Source organism: Erinaceus europaeus, chromosome 2 (genome assembly GCF_950295315.1).
Source record: "Erinaceus europaeus chromosome 2, mEriEur2.1, whole genome shotgun sequence".
NCBI lineage: Eukaryota > Metazoa > Chordata > Mammalia > Eulipotyphla > Erinaceidae > Erinaceus > Erinaceus europaeus.
Genome location: NC_080163.1, coordinates 101,960,177 through 101,983,698, shown reverse-complemented (window position 1 = coordinate 101,983,698; position 23,522 = coordinate 101,960,177). Strand labels below are relative to the sequence as shown.

Below are 23,522 nucleotides of genomic sequence, written 5' to 3'. Positions count from 1 at the left end.
ATATTGGTTTCTGGGATTGAACCTGAGACCTCTGTGCCCTCAAGCATAAAAGTTAGTACTCTAATAGGCTGAAATAGCTCCCTGTTTTACCAAGTTATCATGATGTCAAAGTATAGATTACTAAGTTTAAACTTTAGAAAATATTATACACATCTATGCATTGTGAGGCTTATAACTATGTCCACCCTATGATCACCAAATAAAACCTTGCATTATTGAAGATTACAAACCTTTATTATTTTGTACCATAAGTTTTATGTTTGAAAAAGGATAGGCAGTAGTTGTTACCTTATATTCCTCCATAAATATTGAGTCCTTGTTCTATTCTGAATTGATAAGTTTAAGGATCTCATTAAGTTCGACATTTCTACTCACTGTAACTACAATGAAGAAACAATTATAATATTGGATAATATTCAGAAAAGATATCTCAGCATGCCAAACCTTTACTGGCCACAAGCTTGTATAATCCATGGCCTAATTATTTTTCATGGCCAGCAAAAAGCTGTCATTCCTCAAAAAAGCCTAAGTGTCAATGTGCCACAGATCTGGGCACTAAAGTATCTGACCACCATGAGCTGGTGCCTTATATGGATGAGGGAGTACGTAATTTGTTGGACATCGCAGCCATAAAAATCTAATGATATACCTTATATGAATATTACTTAGAAATTTCCTTTAACAATGGTGCCATCCTATGTAGATTTTTCCCTACTGTTATCCCCCTTATTAAACTGATCTGCTGAAATGAAATGTCTTAAAAGTCCTTTGATTGATCTTAATAACTAATAAAAGAGAGGGAACCCACTGGGCTAGGCCACATTACTTAATCTTGCATTCCAAAAAAGTAAGTGTATGAACAACACTTGGCCTGTTAAGACTGAGCTGGAATCTTAAGTAGTCTTTTATTGTTCCTGAATCAGTGGCTTCAAGTCACCCCACTTTATCTATCTCTCTTTAAAAATAAAATAACAAGTGGCCCAGGAGGTGGCACAGTGGATAGAGCGTTTGACCCTTAGGCATGAGGTCCTGAGTTCCATCCCTGGCAGCACATGTACCAGAGTGATGTCTGGTTCTATCTCTCTCTTCTCCTATCTTTCTCATTAATAAATAAATAAAATATTAATAAATAAATAAAACTAAATAAATAAATAAATAATGGGAGTAGGGCGCAGCAGGTTAAACGCACATGGCGCAAAGCACAAGGACCAATTAGGATCCGGGTTTTAGCCCCTGGCTCCCCATCAGCAGGGGAGTCACTTCATAGGTGGTGAAGCAGGTCTGCAGGCATGTCTCTGTCTCTCTCCACTCTATCTCCCCCTTCTAGCTCAGTTTCTCTCTGTCTCTATCCAATAACAAATAAAAAAATTAAAACTAAAATAATATTGACAATTACCATTTACATTAATTTTAAATATAAAACGCAATGATTTAAATAATTTTCACTTTAATGTAAATAAATAATAGAAAGTTCTTGAAAAATCAAACCTTAAAATGTATTAGAAAGAAGTATGTAGGAAATTGTCAGAATTAAAGCGATAGTAAACACGAGTCAAATTAAAAAATAAAATATTACTCTTACTAGTGACATACAATTCTAAAAAGTCAGCATGTGTACATATATGTTAAATTTAGGTTCTATAGTCTTAAGGAAAGACTTTAAGCTTTTTTTTTTACTTTATAAAACTGTAATATTCATACAGAAAAATGTTCACATGTATAATATCCAGTTCTCATAAAATTTTCCATACCTAAGTATAAAGTATTCTGAAATGGGGCAGAGCTCTCTTGGGCACTGTGATGTTTTGCCATGTGTGCATCTTAAGTGGAGCCTGACTCCTATCATTTTGGAGAAAGCTTTGGCGCTGTGGTCTCTTTTACTCTCTGATTCTTTCTTTCTTTCCTTCTTTCTTTCTTTCTTTCTTTCTTTCTTTCTTTCTTTCTTTCTTCCTTCCTTTCTTTCTTCCTTCCTTCCTTCTTTCCTCCCTCCCTCCCTCCCTCCCTTCCTTCCTTCCTTCCTTCCTTCCTTCCTTCCTTCCTTCCTTCCTTCCTATTTTCCTTGCTCTCTCTCTCTCTCTTTCTCATTATCTTTATTTATCGGTAGAGACAGCCAGAAATTGAGAGGGGAGCAGTAGATGGAAAGAGACAGACACTTGCAGCACTGCTTCAACATTGGCAAAACGTTCCTCCTACAGGTAAGAGCCAGGAACTTGAACCCAGGCTCTTCAGCTCTGTAACATATGCGCTCAACCAGGTGCACTACCACCCAACCCCCTCTGGCTCTATCTTTAAAAAAAATCTGAAAAGTGATATTGCATACTCTATGGATATAGCAACACTTAAGTACTTTCATATGAAAATAGCTAAACATAAAACGAAAGCAGATAGAAATTGATAATGATTCTTGAATATCTCACCAATACTTAGCTCACAAAGATGATTATAAATTGAAGAGTTTTAATTTAAGCTTTTTTTCCAGTTTCAAATTTATTTTCATTGTGTCAAAACACATGAAACCTTGATATATGTGTGTGCATTTATATCTGTATATAACCGACAAGATTCTTTTCAGTTCCTTGATGCTTTTTGTTATTTATTTTCATTACATTTCGCAGCTGTCAAGACAGATGTATTCTTCAGTTGATATTTTGGATTTATATTTGTAGTTACAGAAGTTCAGTTTTATTTTAAATGGCATAATCATCTTTAATATATCTGTAAGAAGATATTCTAATTTATTATTTTTCAAGACAACATATGTTCACATGCATATCTTCAGAAACAACATGGTTTACTGAACTTCAGCTTTTGTTTTACTAAGATAATTATGATCCGAAATTCTTATCATGATGCTGAAAAACCTTTTATGAAGCACAGCTGTTCAAGTGACAATTACACATTGTCAAGTATTTGTAATGCCTATAAAACAGGAAATGACCTAGGTTTGATTAACATTGTAATATAAAAGTAGTTGTAATAAAATAGAAAGGACACTTAAATATTTGAAAAAATCATACTTATTTCATATAAATATACTGTTTTATTGTCTAAATGAATAAAAATACAGGAAATGAGAAGTTTTAATTTTCTTTATTTGATCCACATTCTTGGATTCATTATAAATGAAAGTCACAAGAAAAATATAAAATTCAAATAAAACATCACTGTCTAAAATTACCAACTGTTTCTGTGTAATAAGCCGATAGCTGTTTATTTTTCCTGAGTACTAGGAATATCCTAAGATAATTTTAAAATTTCAGGGAGTCAAATAAGATACTATAATCCTCAACTTGGATCAACAATGGTAGAGAATGTTCCATCCTGCAAAGGGAGGCTGGACAACATTCTCTATGCTACACCTGAGGAAGATGGGTACTGATATTGGAGCAGCTTGGAGCGTTCCTACTCATGACCACAGAATGTGAACTCAGCTCTACAGGGATACAGAGGTCACATAGGCTCTTAAGCTGAATATGGGCCCCAGACCACATAAAATTGATGGGGTTTATAGTCAACAATATTTATACACTATTCCCATATTTGGGGGCTATTCTCTTCCCTTCTTCTTCTAGCGTTTGCCACTCTCTTCCCTGATCCAGTTTTCTGGTCCTTTTTCCAGCCATGACATCATCTCCTCAGACAATAACTTGGGTCCACCTGCATATCAAGGAAGGAAGGAAGGAAGGAAGGAAGGAAGGAGGGAAGGAAGGAAGGAAGGAAGGAAGGAAGGAAGGAAGGAAGGAAGGAAAGAAGGAAGGAAGGAAGGAAGGAAGGAAGGAAGGAAGGAAGGAAGGAAGGAAGGGAGGAAGGGGGGAGTGGAGGATGGTAGGTAGGAAGGGAAGGAGGAAGGGAGGAACGAGAAATAAGAAAAAGAGAAAGAAAGAAGAGAGAAAAGAAGGCAGAGAGAAAGAAGGAAAGAAATAGAGAAAGAGAGGAAGAATAGTCCTACTCTGCTAAACGTGTTTCTTTCTTCACTTTCATATCACTCATACACACACACACACACACACACACACACACACACAAATACATATGTGTGTTTGTGTGTATACATATGTAGATATGTCTACATGGCATCTCTTAAATCCAAGAAAAGAACAGTCTCATTGCATAAACCTACAAAATTAATAGTGGTTCAAAAATTTTGCATAGCCAGCAAAACCAGCAAAACTAATGTGCTGATTCTAACCAGATTTGCAAAAATGCGAATACTGCAGTTCTAACTCACACATCTTAAAGAGATAAAATTTAAGAGAAATGTTTTTTTATTTATAAAAGTTTATGGTAAGCTTAAGTAAATTTTGATATTCTAATATTTATAACAGCAAAATGTAACAAAGCTACTTGTAGAAATCATATTTACTTTAAGAACGTATTTATTCCTGGAATCTGTTTGACATAGAACTATTCATTTATATTTATAAAATTATTCCTCACATTATATGAAACTGCTAAATTTAGTAATGGTAGCTTTCAACAATTAATTTTATGATTTAAATATATAACATTGATTAACTTTCTTTGAAAATGAGGTATGGACTCTCCTGTGATTATTGTCATTATTAGTAAACCTTATGCATGGTAACAAGTTCACTTCACTAGATGCAACATTGCCCAAACCCTAAGGAAATTTCTGTGTAACAAAACATATAAAATACCTATGCTACGTTTGATGATTAGCAATATACTAGGGGAAAATGTATTCTATAAATCAGGATTAATTTGTACTGGGAAAGAAAAACTATGTATCTTTTAAAAATAAATGTCATGTGGTCAAGCAGTAGTGCTGCAGGTTAAGCTTACATGGGCTGAAGCAAGGGCCAGCGAAAGGATCCCGGTTTGTGCCCCCGACTCCCCACCACAAGGAGTGAAGCAAGTCTGCAGGTATCTATCTTTCTCTTCCCATCTCTATTTTCCCCTCCCCTTTTGATCTCTCTCTGTCCTATCCAACATCAACAGCAATAATAACAATAATAAGAACAACAACAATGATAAAACAACAAGGGCAAAAGGGAAAAATGGCCTCCAGGAGCAGTGGTTTCTTAGTGCAGGCACCAATTCCCAGCAATAACCCTGGAGGAAAAATAAATAAATACATACATAAATAAATAAATATCATAAAGGGGGTATTTGTTTAAATTATTACAGTTAGAAAATAAAATTGTTCATTACATAGCTTTACATATAAAGAAACTTACAAAATATGAATGATAGGCTGAGATAAAAATGAAATTAACACTTTAATAAAAAAACATTCAAAAGAACAGTAACATGTAAAACTGTGTTAACACAAGAGGTTAGAAGCTTTTCCCTCTAAAACTGAAATTTGAGAGATGATATAAACTTTAATTTGCAAAGAGTCTGCTCAAAAAAGTACAAGAAAACAACACAAAATCAGATAAGAGAAAAACTAAATCTCAAAGCTACTCAGTGAACATATACTCAAATTTCATTTTACTTGTATAGAAATCTAGGATGAAGATGAAGGTTTGAAAGGTAAATGGATACTAGGGTAATAAAATAACTAAAGGCAACCCAAGAATTTCCTGTCTAGAATATGTTATATGTGAGATAGCAGAGATATGTAGACACAGGAAAATGTGGCTTCTCTATTTCTATTTCTCACCCTCTATCAAAGAAAAAAAAAGAAAGTTGAGGAGTCATGAAGCTTCTGTGAGAAATGTAAAATTTGTGACTAATTTAAGATGTGATTGTGTTATAGTTGTTATTTGACATACTTTCTCTCATAAGACCATGGTCTGCCTCAAATTGTAACATATTATCAAGACATTTGTCAGTATTATGAAGACCTAGAATTTTTAGGAAGATCAGAAAGTTTTTTTTATATTATTTTGTATAAATATTATAAATTTCAAATGTACACACTACAACTCATAATACTTAATTGCACATATTTTGGGTACAATTGTGCATACATACAGCACATAATTGCTTTCACACTGAATACACAAATAAAATGTAAATAAAATATGTGGATCAACAATTTGAGGCTTCTCTAACATAAATATCAGTGGGCAGCTTCAGGAAAAATATTTAAAATTCAAAACAGTATAAAAATGTTAAGTGAATAGTATATGTCCCTCACACATATTCTAACTGTAAATCAAGATATTCAAACAAATAAAACTCACCAACTCTTTGATTTAAGCCTGAGGAGTTGAGAGGAAAAATCCTAAATACAGAGATACAGAGACAGTAGGACAATTGTCCATTTTTCCTTCATTTTTTCTCATGTTTACTTATAACCTTATAACTTATAACTCAATCTTTTGTGTGACAGTGGGAAGAGTTGCTATTTACTAAGACAAAACATCTAAAGGGCTGAATTTCCACCTCTGTTAAATGACATCCTCCAAGAAAATTGGCCCAAATTAACTAATCCCCACCCTTGTTTTTTTTTTGCTTTGGTTCCAGACTCTTCACAGCAGTCATAGAAGTGAGGTTTTCAGTCTATAGACCCTAACGTGCCCAGTGAATGAAAAGACTAGGGAAATAGCAGAGTAGAAATAGTTTGAGTAAATGAGTTTATGAATCTTTAGGTTTGCACTGGTACAGCCTGTTCATGTATGCTATGTCTTTAATTAGAAAGCAAACGTCTTTGTAAATCGAGGTAATAGACAAGTCCCTTCACAGGAGTAAGACTGGCCACTGAGTGGCAAATGTGGTGGAGCAGGAGTAACAACATTACTTCCCAGCTGAACACACACTGGAATCTGTAACTTATACCATATGGTTTGAGATAAACAAGATCAAGTAGCTCATAAAACAAGCATATCAACATTTTGATAACAACATTTTGATAACAGCCTTATTTAGAAAATAAGTCAAAATGCTTAGGATAAAATTTAAAAATGTAGACATACAAAGGACCATGAAATTCCCAAAGACAACCAAGGTATGTTAATTAGATTCAGATACTGACATTATCTAACAAAAATTTCATTCAGCTTTTATAAAAATGTTCAATCATTCACTTGTGAAAACAAAATGTCATTAGAGAGACAAACGATATAAAGAAGAAACAAATGAAAATCAAAAATGAAATTGAATAACTAAAATAGAAAATAATACTGGCTGAGATTATAAAAGAGAATAGTTATGGAATCAATGAACTTGAAGACAAACTGATAGAAATTAAATCCATTAACTAAAGAATGAATCGGGGAACAAAAAATCCAAAAGTTGGATGTTACATATCAGAAAAGGAGAACAATACAGGATTATAAAAAATTAAATGGGATGAAATATACAAAAGATATAATTTACCATTCTCAGTAGCTGAGCTCAAAATAGAATAAGCCCCCAAGCTGCACAATGGACATAATGCAGTCAGACTGGTAAAAGAAAAATAAATGATCTTAAAGATAGCCAGAGGAAAATGGTATATTAACTACAGGGGACCAGTGATAAATTGCTATGGACAGGCCATTAGAACATATGTAGACTGATAGAGGTTGGTATGACATATTCAAGTTCCAAAAGAAAATAACTGTTAACTCATTTTTTGTCATAAAAAATATATGTGGAATGGAAGATTAGTGAAAGCACTATGTTGAAAGAAGAAACAGCTATTTTAATAGAAATTATGTCTCTATACATCCTTTTTAGAAAGCAAAAGAGAATATATTGATTTAAAAGTGAAAACAAATAAGAAATGAAAATGATATGTCAATATCCTTCCTAAATGTAGATGCAAAAATTTCTCAAAGATTGTTAGAAAATTAAATTTTGAAAATATATTGAATGACAAATTTATAATAAGAAATTGTGGCTTATTAGGAACATGATACCTGTTCAATATATAACAAATCTATTATAGTTATTTTATAAGGCTGTAAGGGTTTGGGGCATAATTCACTTGAATAGTGTGCTTCTTTAAATGTGCTCAGCCTAGATTGGGGCCTGATGTAAACTTCATCAAAGAAAGTTATGGTAATGTGATTTTTTTCAGTCTCTCTGTGTGTCTCTCTTCCTTATCCATCTCTAAAATTAATAACTAAATAAGATTGGAAGATACAAATTCAACATAAAAATCAGTTTTTTTCTTTTTAAATTTTTTTCTTTTTTTATTTATTGGCTAGAGACAGCCAGAAATCAAGAGGAAAGGTGATGGGAGACAGAGAGAGAGTAAGAGAGACCTGCAGCACTGCTTCAACACTCACAAAAACAAAAAGGGTTGAACCAGGGTCCTTACACATTATGACAGGTACACACACCCGGGTCCTTACACATTATGACAGGTACACTTAACCAGTTGCACCACTACCCAGCTCCAGTTTTATTTTTTCAATACAAACCATATATGTAAGCTATATAAACATTAAATATTAGCACTTATACTAGCAGCAACAATATAAAGTTTTTTGTTACATAAACCTATGTTGAGGGAGTCGGGCTGTAGCACAGCGGGTTAAGCGCAGGTGGCGCAGAGCACAAGGACCGGCATAAGGATCCCGGTTCGAACCCCGGGTCCCCAACTGCAGGGGAGTCGCTTCACAGGCGGTGAAGCAGGTCTGCAGGTGTCTTTCTCTCCTCTTCTCTGTCTTCCCCTCCTCTCTCCATTTCTCTCTGTCCTATCCAAGAACGAGAACAACAATAATAACTACAACAATAAAATAAAATAAAACAAGGGCAACAAAAGGGAATAAATAAATAAAATAAATATTAAAAAAAAAAAACCTATGTTGAAGGGTATACAGTGGAGCAAGGTGTATGATGAAAACAGTTGGAAAGGAAAAGAATGCCATAAGGGCCCTGGCAGAAGCTCACCTGGTTGAATATATTTATTACCATGCACAAGAACACAGGCTAAATAAAGCCTCTGGTCCCACCTGGAGGGGGAAAGCTTTACAAGTGGTGAAGCAGTGCCAAAGATGGCTCACTTTCTCTCTCCTTCACTCTCTTCTCTCCCCTCTCAAATTATTTTGTCTCTATCCAAGAAAATAAAAATATTAAAAAAAGAATGACATTACAAATCAAGACTTAAAGTTATAATAGTCATTGTAGTATGGAAAATATTTCTGTAAACAAGCAAGAAATTCGAGAAAGGCAAATAAAAGATTTCATCCCATTTACGATGAAAACAAAAAGATGAAATGTTTTTGGGGTGAATTTTATGAAAGTGGTAAAGGAAGTTTACAATGAAAATTATAGAGTGCTGTAAAATGATATTCCTTGTTTGGATTGGAAAAATAAACATTATTAAAATGTCCATTTTACCAAAGGCAATTTACATTACAATGGAATCCCTATCAAGATATCAATGATATTTTTAAAGGAAATTGAACAGCTTGTCCAAAACTTTGTGTGGAACCACATAAAGCCATGAATAGCCAAAGCACTTCTGAGAAAAAAAAGGAAAAATACAGAGGCATCACACTTCTCAATTTATGATTATATTACAAAGCAATAATAATCAAACCAGCATGGCACTGGAATAAAAATGGACACTAGATCAATGGAGCAGAATCGAGAGCCCAGAATGAGTACATACATACACAATCACCTAATATATGGGAAAAGGGGACACAACCATTCAATGGGGGAAAAGAAGTGCTCTTCAACATGGTACTGAGAAAATTGGAGAACCACTCATGGAAAGTGAAATTAAACCACCACCTAACACCATATACCAAAATCAAATCAAAATGGATCAAATGTATAGATATTAGATCAGAAAATATACAACTTATAGAAGAATATGTAGGTGAAATTTGGAAAATATTCATGCCAAAGATGTATTTGGAGACACAACCACATGGGCATAAGAAATGAAAACAAGAATAAATAAATGGGATTATATGAAACTATAGTCAACAATATTTATACACCTTTCCCATATTTGGGAGCTACTGCCTTCCCTGATTCATCTTTCTAGCTCTTTTATAGCCATGACATTGCATCTCCAGATAATAACTTAGGTCCACCTGCATATCACAGGTAAGGCTCAGGAAAAAACTAGTATAGGCATGGACCCTTTGGAATATAACTAAAATAAACCTACCAGCTATCTTTCAAATGTAGACCCCAATCTTCATCTGCAATATTCCAGCCTTTAGGTGCATGATGAGTCAACCTTTTTTTTTTTGGTTTTATATCTTAACTCTTTTTCAGCCACCAGGTTCCAGATGCTACCATGATGCCAACTGGACCTTCTTGGGCACAAGACCCCACCAATGTGTCCTGGAGTCTCACTTCCTCAGAGCTCTGCCCCACTAGTGAAAGAGAGAGACAGGCTGGGAGTATGGATCACCTGTCAATGCCCATGTTTAGCAGGGAAGCAACTACAGAAGCCAGGCTTTCAACCTTCTACATCCCATAATGACCCTGGGTCCATATTCCCAAAGGGTTAAAGAATAGGAAAGTTATCAGGGGAGAGGATGAGATACAGAGTTCTGATGATGGGAATTGTGTGGAGTTGTACACTTCTTATTCCCTGTTTTGTCAATGTTTCTTTTTTATAAATAAAAACAAAAAACTAAAAATAAAAAATTCTGAAAATTCTCTAACAAAACCTCTGTTGATTTAAACGATCTATCCAGTTCATTCCCATCACATTTTTTTTCTGTGAAAACATTAAAGCCTTGTTGATTATGCTTGGCAAAATTATAAAAGGATGAAAGGATACTACTGTATGATTTCACTCATGTGGAATCTAGAGATCTGATACACATGAAATTGAGGGAGAAGAAAGAAGAGGAGGATAAGGAGAAGGAGAAGGAGAAGAAGAAGGTGAAGGAGGAGGAGAAGGAGAAGGAGAAGAAGAAAGAGGAGAAGAAGAAGAAGGAGAAGGAGAAGGAGAAGAAGAAGAAGAAGAAGAAGAAGAAGAAGAAGAAGAAGAAGAAGAAGGAGAAGGAGAAGGAGAAGGAGAAGGAGAAGGAGAAGGAGAAGGAGAAGGAGAAGGAGAAGGAGAAGGAGAAGGAGAAGGAGAAGGAGAAGGAGAAGAAGGGGAAGAAGGAGAAAGATGAAGGAGAAGGAGACGGAGAAGAAGATGAAGTAGGAGAAGAAGGAGAAAGAATAAGAAGAAAGAAGAAGAGGAGGAGAGCAAATTGTAAGACTTGTGAGAACTGTGGTGCTTATCTTTGGGAGACAAGAGGGTGGAGATACAGAAATTTGGTAGTGGATCTGGTGTGGAATCATACACTGTAACCTTACAATCCTGTAACCTACTGTTAATCACAAATTAAAAATAAATAAATAAATAAATAAATAAAGCAAAAGAGAGACCATTTTTTCAATAAACTATTTTATTACGTTACAAAAATATTTATTCTGCTGTTATTCCAAAACTGGAGGTCATCTAACTGTATATAAAGACAAACTAAAGTTTCTCCTCCCTCACAAACACATATTTCCAAGTAAGATGGGAGAAATTTGCTGTGAAAATATTTCCAGGGTGGTTTTTGTTTGTTTGTTTATTTTATTCAACACATGTATTGTTTCTTACTTCTGTTGCTTGTGTTTATGTTGCCATATAAAAGTCATTCCCAAGACCTGTTTCAGAGAGTTTATCTGCTATGTCTTCATCTACAGATTTTATGGTGTTATACTCTACTGCTTAAATCCTTAAACCATCTCAAGCTAATTTTTGTGTGTGGTGGAAGATTGTAATCCAATTTCATGATATCATTTGTTTTACCCATTTTAATTTACTAAATAAACTTTCCCTTCCCTTTACACAGCCCTATATTCCTTGTTAAATATAAATTGATAAATTATGTGGGGGTTGATTTCTAGACTCTTGGGTCTAGACAACTGTGTATGTAAATCTATTATGTTAGTTCCTTAGTGTTTTTATGACATGACAAAAAACTTTAAGTGACTCAAGATTTATTATCACTTTTCTTTTTTTTTTTTGATGGTTAAAGTTATTTTGTGATTTTTGTATGCATTTTATAACTGATTCTTTCCTCCTGTGAAAAACTACTACGGGAGTATTGATACAACATTCATCAGATTTATAGATATGATAGCTTTGAGTAATGTAGATTATAACTACAATCATTCTTTTGATCCATGAACATGGCATGCAAACCCATGTATTTGTTTATTTTCATGAAAGTTTTAAGTGTACGAATATTTCATCTGATTTAATTTAGTCCTTTTTATGAAGGACATTTACTATAAGCATGCAACATCAGGGAGGGGGGAGAAATAGAGAGTAAAATAAAGGAGACTGACAATAATTTGAAGATGAGCAAACAGTAATGGGATAAAATAAAATCGCTACATAAACTAATCAGTTTGCATTCCTATCAGGAATTACTTAAATTTTTTGTTTATAGTGAAATATATAAAAATTAAATTTAGGCATTTGGGGCCTTTTTATCCACACCTGAACATAATTAATTTTTGTGTCCTTGTGTCCTAGTGTTTGAGAATAAAACTAATCAAATAATGGAAAAACACTGTCAAATGTCAAGTAGTATCTTTAGTAACCAAAGGTTACATGTACCTCAAATGAGGAAATGGCTTTCTTTAGATTTGATACTTGTAAGGATTTTTATTATCTTCTTGATTAATACTAATTTTGCAGACAGAACTGAACATTTCAGTTATATAAATTCATTATTATTAAGAGCTATGGATTCATTGAGGATGAATATAAGTTGCTTCATATATGTGAAAAGCACAGATATGCAACATGTCATTTGTTATATTTTTCTTACATAAGGAGCAGTTCAGGAACACAACTGGAAATTTTTTTAGAAAATAATCAATGAAGTTTATAATATGGATGCTAATGGGATCTTTAATAAATAATAATAAATCAACTATTCATATTTATAGTAAGAAGAGGTGCTATGCTTTTTTCTTAATATTCTAAGGCTATGTAAGCATTTAATTAAGAAGTTGATTAAAGGTTACATTAAAATATATTTCCAATCATATTCATCAATGAAGGTAAAAAGTAGAAAAACTTTTACTAAGATGGTACTAGAAAAATCATTTCAAGAGATAAGATTTTAAGAACAAATGCTAAAAATGTTACTGCAACTGTAACATAATTTTACTGAATTACATAATCCACATTTCCCTTGAATGTTTCCAATTAATATTTGAGTCGAGAACATTCCTCCTTTCATCAAATATTCCTATTCTACAAGTATAAAGAGAAAGCTTTGAATCATTGTTTTTGCTTAAATCAAATAACTTTAAAATAATTTTTAAAGACAGTGATTAAGAAGCAAGAACAGTAAGAGACAATATTGGGTGAAACTTGGACTGGGTATGGTGTATTGCACCAAAGCAAAGGATTCTGGGGAAGGAGGTAAAAGGATGGGATAGAAGGAAGGGAGGTCCTGGAGCATGATGGGAAAAAGATTAGGTTGAGTGAGAGTGTTTTCCAGATACCTATCATGTGGCAATCAAGAGTTTGTACTTGTGTCAATATCTATACTATAAGATATTAATGCTACCAATAAATTAGAAAATCAAACATAAATAATAACAAATTTAATTGCTACAAAAATCATTTTCAAAAGAAGTAAATTTAAAAATCAAACTTACCATGAAAAGACAGTATCTGAACATGAGCAGCAATTGCCAAATTTATTTCCAGCCTGGTCATCACAAATGATTTAGTGTTTCTGTTACTAACAGTGATTGTTAATAACAAAACTGTCACAATAAAGTCAAAGTCCCTAATTTTGAAAATCAGGCCTAGAAACCTTCTTATAAGAGAAATTTAAATCCTTTGAAGTGCTGAATTTAAAAATCTTCCATTTAACTACTTGGGTGGTATTTTTCATAATTTCCTTATTAGTAAAAACTATTATTAGTAAGTTAACAATAAGTAATACATGGAATATTGTATGTTATTAACACATAAATAGCAAGAATGATATATTATTAATGACATCACTGGAAAAATTAATCTCTAACATATTCGTATACACAAACACATATATACCATTTCACATATTTATGAAATGGAGGCTTCTGTTACCTAGCAAAATATAAAATATTCTATGTTAAATATAAATGTTTTTCTCATTAGTATTTCAGCTTTTTACACATTGAAGTCAAGATGCATACTGAAAATACTATTAAATAAGATGAACTATTTAAATTCTAGCTTTTTACTTTTAGTAACATTTTTCAAATGTTAATTCATCTGAAATCAGTTTTCTCATCTGTAACATGAAAATATGAACATTTTGATCATCATGTATCTCTGATTTTGGAATGAGAGGGGAGGGGCAATAAAGAGTGAGGAGAAAGATAAGACACTTGCAGACCTGCTTCTCAGCTTGTGAAGTCTCCACGCTCTGAGGGCTGGAAAGCAGGGATTCCAGCCCAGATGCTTGGGTTTAATACTCTTACTAGGAAGCACAAGGATCTGTGTTTGAGCCCTCACCTTCTGGTTTTCTTTCCTTTCTTTTCTTTTTTCTTTTCTTTTTTTTTTTCCTCCAGGGTTGTCACTGGGGCATATGCCAGCACAGAGAATCCAATGCTTCTGGAGGCCATTTCTTTCTTTCTTTTTTTTTTAATTGGGTAGGACAGAGAGAAATTGAGAGAGGAGAGGAAGATAGAGAGGGGGAGAGAAAGATACCCTCAATACTTTTCACCACTGTGAAGCAACCCACTACATGCGGTGAACCCCAGGCTGGACCACTTTTTACAATGTGCACTTAATCCGGTGCACTACCACCAGGACCCCTCTTTTTTTCTTTCTCATTATAAATAAAATATTAAAAAGAAAAAGACTGATCATTCTCACTTAGTGTGAAAAACATTTCAATGCTTTTCTCTTAATTTTTCTTTCTTTCTTTCTTTCTTTCTTTCTTTCTTTCTTCCTTTCGTCTTTCCTTCCTCCCTCCCTCACCCTCTCTTCCTTCCTTCCTTCCTTCCTTCCTTCCTTCCTTCCTTCCTTCCTTCCTTCTTTCTTTCCTTCCTTCCTTCCTTTATTTTTTTAAATTTTGTTTCATTATATTTATTTATTTATTAGATAGAGACAGCCAGAAATTGATACGGGAGGAGTAATAGAGAGGGAGAGAGACAGAGAGACACCCGGAACACTGCTTTAACTCTCACAAAGCTTTCCCCCTACAGGTGGGGACCAGGGGCTTGAACCTGGGTCCTTGCACATTGTGACATGTGCACTCAACCAGGTGCACCACCAACTGGTCCCTTCTTTCTTTCAATCTCTCCCTCTCTCTCTCTCTCTCTCTCTCCTCTCTCTCTCCTCTCCTCTCCTCTCCTCTCCTCTCCTCTCCTCTCCTCTCCTCTCCTCTCTTCTCTTCTCCTCTCCTCTCCTCTCCTATTCTCTCTCTCTCTCTTTCTTTCTCTTTCTTTTTCCTCCAGGATTACAGCTAAGGCTCAGTGCCTGCACTATGAATCTATTGCTCCTGGTGGCTATCTCGTTTCCATTATTGTTTTTGTTGCTACTGTTGTTGGATAGGACAGAGAGAAATTGACAGTGGAAGGGAAGACAGAGAGGGGGAGAGAAAGATAAACACTTGCAGACCTGCCTCACCGTTTGTGAAGCCACCCTCCTGCAAGTGGGAAGCCAGTCATTCCAACTATAGGATATTTGAGCTGGTCTTTGCACTTCGCACTATGTGAGCTTAAGCTGGCGCGCTACCACCCTGCCCCACAGCATTTCTTATTAGTGACTACTACAATATATATTTCCCTCCATCTCCTTATAATACATATAGTTACATTTTATTATATTTCCATAATAAACTAGCTAGATGTTCAAATTTAATTACATACTTTCTTCTGCACTCTGACAAATGATATCCCATAGGTTGATCACTCCTTCTACAACTTCCCTTAATACCCACTTTTTAAAATAACATCTCTCAATTTTTATTATTGTGCAGCAACATACACTTATCTTCAATGGTTCAGGCTGATTTTTTTCAGGTATAAAACAGTGACAGAGATGGAAACAGACACCACAGAGCTAAAGCTTCCTTCAGTGTGGTGAAGTATATATAGGCTGGAACCTTCATTGTGCCGGTGACAATGAAAACGCACTATATAAGTGAGCTATCTTAACCCTTGTCATTTTTAAAGTGCCTAGTGAAGATATATTTCATTATAAATATTTAATGTTCAATAAGTTAATGAATGCATAGAATAGTCAAGAAAGAAAGAAGACACAAAATTTTAAATTATTTCCTTTTTTTTCTTCCAGATAGAAGGTGTGAGACAGAGAGGGAGAAAGAGATGAGACACTACATGACTACATCACCCTTTTATCACTATAATTGCATTACATTTTCTCTTTTTATACAAGAGGGGTATTTCTTTAAATTATGGATTAATCTTCTTATATATAAGTTCATATGGTAGAACAGACTGATGATTTGCTTGAGAGTGAAATGCATTGATACCAATTTGAAGGAAATGACAAAATGTACTCGAATGATAACAATGATTCTTTAGTTAACACTTTCTCCATAAAAATCTACTGGCATTGTAAAAAATAGTACTAAATAGCTGACAGAGGGCTGGCAAAACAGCTCAGTTGGACAATGTGTTGGTTTTGCAATGTTTGTAATACAGGTTCAAATCCATCTCCAACCAGTTATAGAGCTATGTATGGTGCCTTCTCCATTCTATTTGAAGAAATTGGTCTAGAGATCTGAAGTTCTCATGACATCTGGAAGCTGGTGGTTGAAAAGAGAGTTAACATACAAGCTAAACAAATTGTTGACCAAACATGGACCTAAAGGGTGGAATAGTGCAGATGAAGAGTAGGACATGAGTTATTCTTATCATCATTCATAAGAAAGTGCTGCTGAATACATGATTTTAGAAAATAAAAACTTTCTTTGACTCAATCTCTTAAACAACTTCATTTGACTCAGTCTCTTAAACATTGTGTATTCTCTCAATTTGCCAGTGTTATTCTTTTTCCTTCTTTTAAAATTTTTTTATTTATAAAAAGGAAACATTTTTCAAAACCATAGGATAACCAGGGTACAACCTCACACAATTCCCACCATAAGAACTCTGTATCCCATCCTCCCCTTTCAGATTTCCTATTCTTTTTTTTTTTTTGAGCTGATACTTTCTTTTAATTAATTAATTTATTTATTTAAGAAAGGAGACATTAACAAAATCATAGGATAGGGTGGGGTACAACTCCACACAATTCCCGCCACCCAATCTTCATATCCCATCCCCTCCCCAATAGCTTTCCCATTCTCTATCCCTCTGGGAGTATGGACCCAGGGTCGTTGTGGGTTGCAGAAGGTGGAAGGTCTGGCTTCTGTAATTGCTTCCCCGCTGAACATGGGCGTTGACTGGTCGGTCCATACTCCCAGTCTGCCTCTCTTTCCCTAGAAGGGTGAGTCTCTGGGGGAAGCTGAGCTCCAGGATGCATTGGTGGGGTCTTCAGTCCAGGGAAGCCTGGCCGGCATCCTGATGGCATCTGGAACCTGGTGGCTGAAAAGAGAGTTAACATACAAAGCCAAACAAATTGTTGAGCAATCATGGACCCAAGGCTGGAATAGTGCAGATGAACTGGTGGGGGGTACTCACTGCAAACTCTAGTGTACTACTGCTTTCAGGTATATATTTGCCCTGGTTTATATACCTGTGAACACATGCTCTATCTCCTGGAACCTGGTCTATATCTAGGTTTTGGGACTTTGTTAGGAAGTGAACCACCTGGGATGGAATTACTATGAAAGGAAAGGTCTCACCCAAGTGATGAAGCTTCTGAAGGGTTGCCGTTCCACACCTGAAGTCTGTGTCCAGAGATTTCCTATTCTTTAACCCTCTGGGAGTATGGAGTCAACATCATTGTGGGATGCAGAAGGCTGAAGTTCTGGCTTCTGGAATTGCTTCCCAGCTAAACATGGGTGTTGACAAGTCGATCCATACTCCCAGGCTTTCTCTCTCTTTCCCTAGTGGGGAAGGGTTCTGGGGAAGTGAAGCTCCAGGACAAATTGGTGGGGTTGTCTGTCCGGGGAAATCTGGTCGGCATCATGCTAGCATCTGGAACCTGGTAGTTGAAAAGAGAGTTAACATACAAGCTAAACAAATTGTTGACCAAACATGGACCTAAAGGTTGGAATAGTGCAGATAAAGAGTTGGGGCAGCCTGGAATGTTCCTACTCATGAACCCCAGAATGTGAGCTGAGATCTACAGGGATGCAGAGGTCCCATAGGCATCTAAGCTGACTATAGGCCCCAGATCACATCAAAATGATGAGGTTTACAGTCAAAATATTTACACCCCTTTCCCATATTAGGGAGCTACTCTCTTCCCTAATCCAGCTTTTGGTCCTCTTTCCAACCATGACATCATCTCCCCAGACAATAACATAGATCCACCAGCATATCAGATTTTTAAAATGACTATATTAATTTATACAAAGATTACAAGTATGCATATGTTTACTTGAAATCTATGAGGTTTCTTAGGTATTGATTCAAATATCAGAAGTAAACAACATAAGTATTAAATTAGGGTTATCATGGCAGGTCTTGGGGCACAAACACACACACACACACACACACACACACACACACACACACACACACACGTTATTTTCCCAGACTGAGTAGTGGTGTACCCAGTATATCCAGTACACCCAGCATAAAAGCATAAACACAGGTTACCATATTCAGGAACCTGGTTTCAAGCCCTTGATTCATATCTGCAGGGAAAAGCTTTAAAAAAAAAACAAACTTCACAATTGGTGGAACAATGCTGTGTATGTCTCCTTTTACCCTCAGCCCCTTTCTATTTCTGTCTATTCAAATGAGAATCTTTTCGAATAAAACATCTGTACTTTTCTCTAAAAAACCTCCTCAACCACTTTATGTGGGTCTCTCCAACTCCTTGTCCTCTCGCTATGAATCCTGAGCTTACTTTTATTTAATAATCTGGTTGCACTGACTCCTTCCTGTGGCTCACTTACATTAGATCCTCACTCAGTTCAGCTTTTTAATCAATCCTTCTTTGACTGAACTCACCTGCAGGTAAGCTTTCTTCACCAATACTGGCTCTGAAAACCCTCTGAAACAAGAGCTCTTTTCCCACAAGGGAAGGAAAACTCAGATATGGGGAAGAGTACTAAGAATGAAGGATGCAAAGGAAAACACACAATAAAAATACTCATCTTTTGGGAGTCGGGCTGTAGCGCAGCGGGTTAAGCGCAGGTGGCGCAAAGCGCAAGGACCGGCATAAGGATCCTGGTTCGAGCCCCGGCTCCCCACCTGCAGGGGAGTCGCTTCACAGGCGGTGAAGCAGGTCTGCAGGTGCCTATCTTTCTCTCCACCTCTCTGTCTTCCCCTCCTCTCTCCATTTCTCTCCGTCCTATCCAACAACGACAACAACAATAATAACTACAACAATAAAACAACAAGGGCAACAAAAGGGAATAAATAAATAAAATAAATATTTTTAAAAAATACTCATCTTTCATTCAAATGAAATGTAGTTGCTGATTTTCTTGCAAGAATAGTTAGTATAATGATTATGCAAAATGACTTTCAAGCGTGAGGCTCCAAAGTCCCAGGTACAATCTACCACACTACCATATCGCAAAGTTGATTAGTGCTATGGTAAACATAAAATAAAAAAACTGAAATTTGGGAAGATAATGAAAGTAGAATAGAGATTCAAGGCTCTGGGAGTGGGGTGTTAGCACAGCGGGTTAAGCGCATGTGGCGCAAAGTGCAAGGACCAGCATAAGGATCCTGATTTGAGCCCCCAGCTCCCCATCTGCAGGCGAGTCACTTAACAGGTGGTGAAGCAGGTCTGCAGATGTCTATCTTTCTCTCCCCCTCTCTGTCTTTCCCTCCTCTTTCCATTTCTCTCTGTCCTATCTAACAACAACAACAACAACAACAACAACAACAACAATAACTACAACAACATTAAAAATACAAGGGCAACAAAAGGGAAAATAAATTTTAAAAAAATAATAAAATTAAAAAAAAAGAAAGAGGTTCAATGCTCTATGATGAAAGGGGATAGTAATTTGGTGATAGGCTAATTGTGCTGAAACCTAATTGGAGAAATATGAGAAAATATTCTAGTTAAAACACAGTTCTCTAAAATATTAACAATAAGGCAAAACAATGAATTACATTTTAAAGTTTGCTTAGTTGTTTTTCATTTGTTTTGTATTAGTTTGAATGACGTCAGAAGAATTTAATTTGTTCCAGGGTCAGAGAGATATCTCACTGGATGTGGTATCAGCAATACCATAGAATATAACTCAGGTATGAGTCTAGGTACCAAATAAAGGTTCTAGAACAATGGAGAAAGCTCTAGTGATGGGGTGTTCACCCTCTCATCTCTCTCTCTCTGTCCATGAATAAGTAACCTGAAGTAGTGAAATCATGTTTTCACAAGCTCTCTATTCCTAAAAAAAAAAATAAATACATACATAAGACAGAGAAAGAAAAAGAAAGGAAGAAAAAATGAAAGAAAAGAGAAGAAAAGGAAGTAAAGGCCGGATAACCAATGGTTCACCTTGTTGAGTAGACGTTATCATGTGCAAGGATCTGGGTTCAAGTCCCTGGGCCCCACCTGCATAGGAGAAGCTTCATGAGCAGTGAAGCAGTGTTGCAGGTGTCTCTCTCTTCCTCTTACTATCTTCCTCCGTCACCTCTCAAATTCTCTGTCTTATTAAAATGAAAAAACATACTATAGAAATGATCCCTGAAAGTATAGTCTTGTTGAAAAACAAGATTAGAAAAGAAAACACAAGTCGAACCTGAAATGGAATTGGAGTATTACACCAAAGTAAAAGACTCTAGGGTGGGTGGGTGGGTGGGGAGAATACAGGTCCATGAAAGATGATGAATGACATAGTGGGAGTTGTATTGTTAAATGGGAATCTGGGGAATGTTATGCATGTACAAACTATTGTATTTACTGTTGAATGTAAAACATTAATTCCCCAATAAAGAAATAAATTATTAAAAAAAAGAAAGAAAAATAAAAAAATAAAATGAAAAAACAATATTTGAAATGTATTAAGTAAAAAACTTTGAACAAAATATGTATTGGGGGTATATTTATCATGTAAACTACAAAAGAACTTCTAGTTCTCATTTGAAAGTAAGAAATAAGGTGACATTAATTTTTTTCACATAACTTCATTTTCAATAAAGCTTACTTTAAATTAGTTTTGTAATTTAATATGTTTTAAATTTAAACTTCAGAAATGTTTTAAATAATTTATTAATTTTGAGGATAGAGATGGAGAGAACTTTAGACTCGAGAGTGGAAGATTGAGAAGAAAGTCACCATAAATAAGGACCTAAGTTCAATCCCCCTGGTCCATACATACAGAATAAAAGCTTTACAAAGCAGAGAATCAGTACTGCAAGTGTTCTCTCTCTCCCCAGTTCTTACTTTCTTTCCCTATGTCATTCTTTCTATATAAATAAATAAATAAATAAATAAATAAAATGAAAATGGCCACTTTCCAGTGAAGCTGCTATTCAGGCACCAAACCTTTAGAATAACCCTGCTAGCAGTACATAAATACTTGCAAATGTACATACATACACAAGTGTACTTTTTAAAGTACAGATCAGACATATTCACTACAGCCAATTTAACTTCTCAATATCCAGATCAGCTTTTATTCAGTTTCAAAAACCTATGACAATAGCACCATGCTTTACATCATTTAAACTTTTCTATTGCAAAAGAAATATAATTTTTTCAAGAAAAAAATGTTAATCTAAGACCTCAACAGTCAATAATCCTATCCAACTATACTTTAAAATCATTCTAAACTAGAAATACTGATGATTTCTCTCTCAGAGACTTGGCATTCCATAAATTCATTTTTCTACCTGAGCCTTTCTTATAACATGCCAAAATGCATTTTCATTTTTTTCTCCTTTGCCAAAGAGGTCAGAGACATATTCGAAGACCTCTTACCTTTCATTGAGCTTCTTCTCAGGCCTAATCTCTGCTATTTTCCCTCAATGTGATATTACTTTTGGTCTACAATTCTGTGGGAAAGGTTGTTTGTGTGATTTCTCTCAGCCTTTTTATAATATTATCCCTCACTCCAGAGGTCACACAGCTAATAGAAGAATGCTGCCTGTGACTTTGTGTGTCTATTCCAACTGCAAATTCAAAAGTGGAGAAATAAGCACAGCATGTACTTTTGGACATTTCAGTTCCCCTATTAAAATTATTTAGGTTAACAGTCTTTTGTATCACCTGATTTGCAAAAACTCCAGCCTTCACTCGTGACCCAGAGATTCATTCTGATTCACTAATTATCTGATTATTATTATCTAATTATCTCAGAACTTATATTCATTAATTTCCTAAAAGTGCTTTCATTTGATATGCTAAGCAAAGCACATAAATGCTGCAGCACCCAGCATCAGTTCCATGTTTCTTCTCAACACAAGAGGTGGTATGTCTGTGCATAGCTCCAGCCAGGAAAATGAAATGGAAAACTCGATCTACTGCAGATGTGCGGGGGCTTGGGAATAATCTTTGAAATAACACAGGAGGTTTACATTTTGAGATTGTCCAAGTATTCCTTATTTAAAAAAAAAAACATTTATTTGAATTAGAGTTTTCTGTTGTTGCTGTCTCATGCTTCAGTGAATTTTGTACCGAAAAGTTTTAGTTTATACGTTGGAGAAAATAATGAAGGCACATTCATTCTCTAAATACTAATCTCTATTTTAAGATGATTGCAGCTATTGCCACATTAGTATTCATAACTCCAATGGCCATGTGACCCAATGTGGACATAGGGACAATGGAGGTTTTTTTTTTTTATCTTTTTTAATGAAAGCAGTTTAGAAGTGTGTCTCCACCATCAACAACCTCCACATTACAAACAATGGGATGAATTGATGGTATTATGTTTTTTTTTTCCTTTCTATCTTGAAAATGAATGCTTTTTTTTTTTTTTAGGATCAGATGTAGTTATCTTGTGAACAAAACCTAACAAGCATGAGAATAATTCAAACAATACTTTATATGAGAGAATACACTAAATCTGACAGTTTTAACCAGGTGAATTTGTGCAAACTACATTCACAGCTTGACTTGTTATAAGAAGAAGAATATTAGCTTTTTAAGCTATTGTAACATTAATTTTCCACACCTGAAAAAGAAGATATTCATAACTGAATGAAATTCAAAATGAATAAACCTACTACATCTGTATAGGTAAATGTTTATTTATAACATTCAAAAATTTTAAACAAACTCCAATATGAATTTTATTTTAAAATCAGTTTACATCTTCTCTACTAAATTATGAATATTTACATATTTGATACTCTCACCTTCATTTGCATTGTCAGATAGTGACATGATATGCACTATACATAAGTTTCAATAACTCCTCTGAGAGGCTTTTCTTTTGGAGTGAAGTTATATATTTGTTTGATCATAGGTTATATATGTATTAAGTATTTCCTTAATTTTTCCTATTGAGTGTAGCAACACATCAATTTACATAAGGCAAGCAAGAAAACTTACAAACATATTACATTTTCAAGTTTTATGTAAACATTTTATCTTTTGATAGAAG

General features: G+C 35.0%; 1 pseudogene; it reads right to left on the bottom strand.

Annotated features, from left to right (window-relative positions):
• Positions 1-20,604: 20,604 nt before the first annotated feature.
• On the bottom strand, positions 20,605-20,675 carry LOC132537123 (small nucleolar RNA U3; annotated as a pseudogene).
• Between the last annotated feature and the right edge of the window lie 2,847 nt (positions 20,676-23,522).